Source organism: Mus musculus, chromosome 3, assembly GCF_000001635.26.
Source record: "Mus musculus strain C57BL/6J chromosome 3, GRCm38.p6 C57BL/6J".
NCBI classification, from domain to species: domain Eukaryota; kingdom Metazoa; phylum Chordata; class Mammalia; order Rodentia; family Muridae; genus Mus; species Mus musculus.
In genome coordinates this window covers 88,493,726-88,496,225 of record NC_000069.6, presented here as the reverse complement: position 1 = coordinate 88,496,225, position 2,500 = coordinate 88,493,726, and the positions used below count along the sequence as shown (strand labels likewise).

General features: G+C 51.4%; 1 protein-coding gene across 3 annotated transcripts in view; it reads left to right on the top strand.

The window, feature by feature from the left end:
• Window positions 1-2,500, top strand: part of Lmna (lamin A) — a 28,785-nt gene that overhangs the window by 13,707 nt on the left and 12,578 nt on the right. The window lies entirely within an intron of this gene.

Below are 2,500 nucleotides of genomic sequence, written 5' to 3'. Positions count from 1 at the left end.
ACTGCTGTTGAGAAAATGAAGTTCATCTTAGTGTCTGCCTACCTTCAGGACAATAGAATAGCCCTACCGTGTAGCAGGATAGCCGCCCGTGGCACCGACTGACCAGTTTCTGGGCTGGAAGGGGGGCTCCCAGGAAAGACAGGACTGATCTGTCCGACTGCCAAGGTCAGCTATCACATGCCAGAAGCCAGCGGGTGGTGCGCAGTGACCTTACCTATCACCTGCCCCTCATATTGGTGTACCCAGCCAATACCCTGTGAGTCTTGGCCCTTACAAATCCCTTAAGAAAAGGGACAATATTTGGGAAGGGGATCACCCTACCTTACTGTCCAGTTATAGGAGAGGAAGCCAGAATCCTGCCTGCCGAAGCAGGGAATAATTCAGGCCTGGGATCCTGGGCCCGGAAGTGGGAGCTGAGTCATGGATGGTGTGCAGGGTTCAGAGTGGATGGGAGACCAAGCGCTTGTCTGCTCAGTGCAGAAGCTGCTGAGGTGGGCTTTCCTTACATCAAGCCACAGCAAGAATGAGTCTGGGTTTGGTGGGGGATTTAGGGTCACCTCAGAGAGCTAATAACCTTTTTTAAAGGATAAGGCTTCTGGACAGAGTGGCCACGGGTGAGGAAGCTTTTGGAAAGGGAAAGGCTCCTTTGCCTCCCTGAAGAAGCTCTCTGCCTGCCATCTCTGCCAGCCGGGAGGACCTGTTGCATCGCATCGTTCCAGGTTTAGAAGTGCTGTGAGACCAGAAGTTCAAAGCTTTCCTCTGCTTCCTCTCCTGACTTGGGGTGTGGCTCAGACTTCCTCCTGAGACAGTCAGGGTTAATAAGTGTGTGCTACCAGATAGAGGGTGGCTGATAAGTCCCAAGAAGTCACACAGCGGAGTGTGACACTTTCCGAGGAGTCCCTCGGGTCATGCTGCTTTGTTAGGACACCCTTACCTTCCTGCTGTCTCACTTTTATCTGTCCTCAGGCCCTACCCTGACAATGCAAGCTTGACTGCTGGAATAGTAGGCTAGAAAGAAGAGAAGTGGAGTTCAGCAGGAGACTAAAGGGAAGGCAGGAGTGGGGAAAAGCTGCTATTGGGTATCTAGGACCCCTATGTTCTGGCCTCTGGCTCCAGGCTTCTCTTCTGTACAATGCCACGTTGATATATCCAGCAGCTGTGACTCAGGCCTGGCCTCTTGCCAGGCCCAGTGCCTCTGCTGGAGTAGTGTCTGGACATGTCAACAGGCCTCCTATCCTGTTCTGGGCACCAGAGCCCTACCAGACTCTCCCTCGTCCTGGAATTAAGACTTGCCTTTGTTTGTGGGGAAAGGCAACTGAGATCCTGGTTGCTCTGGAAGCAGATCTGAGGCCTGAGATCCCATTAGAGTCTAGGCCTGTCCAGTAGTCTACCAGAGGAAGCTGAGCTTTGCCAACCATGGGCACACGTGCCTGCGTGGGGAGGCCTGAGGTGGTCCAGACCGTGGCACTTACTGTGTGCTTTTCTTTTTTCTTTTCCTTCATCCCTTCCTTTTCTCTTTTCTCTTTTCTCTTTTCTCTTTCCTTCCTTCCTTCCTTCCTTCCTTCCTTCCTTCCTTCCTTCCTTCCTTGTTGTTGCTGTTTTGAGACAGGGTTTCTCTATGTAGCCCTGGCTGTCCTGGAACTCACTCTATATACCAGACTGGCCTTGAACACTCACAGATCTCCTCCTGCTTCTGCCTCCCAAGTGGTGAAATTAAAGGCTTGTGCCACCACCTCCCAGCCTTAACCTCGTGGTTTTCAAATGACAGACATCCAGAGTTTCACAGGACAGGTTTGGAGGACGGCTCAGGAATACCTGCCTTGCCCACTTCTATCCTTGCTCAGCATGCCAGAGTGGGGCAGCCCACATCCTGCCAGAATTTGAAGGTGGTCACAGAACCACGGAACAGCCAAGAAACCAAGTAGTGGGCAGTGGTTTTCTTGGATGGCTGCAGAATCCAGAGCTGGTGTAAGCTTTGAAAGTAGTTAGGGTGGTAGATTCCTTAGGCCTTTGTTGTTTTGATGGGGTCTCCCAGCAGCACAGAGTGAGGACTTCTAAAAGGACTGACTGTGTATCCCCATTGCTCTCTGCAGCCCATGTGCCTCCTACGACTTCCTTCTTTCTCCTTCCTCACATTCCCGAACCATCTCCTCCCTTCTCTTTTTGTCCTGGAGTTAGACCCAGGACATTACACCCCAGCCTCTAGGTCAGTTTCTTTACTCAGTGTCCCTGAGTGTTCTGAGTGTACTCCGGTGACTTGGTGGGTAGGTTTGTAGTGTCTAGGGCTTTCCTGTCTACATCTGTGAGAGAAAGTGCAGAAATTAGTCCAAAGGTTAGTCCAGAAGCCCTGAACACTAAACTTTAAGGTATTAAGAGGACGTATACAAAAACTCAAAGATCCCGCTGGTAAAAACTGGGCTGAGGTGGAGCTCTGAACATGTGGAGAACGGGCGGGCGGGGTTGCTGTGCTAGGCCAGATATAGAAAGCTTTCTGTATTTA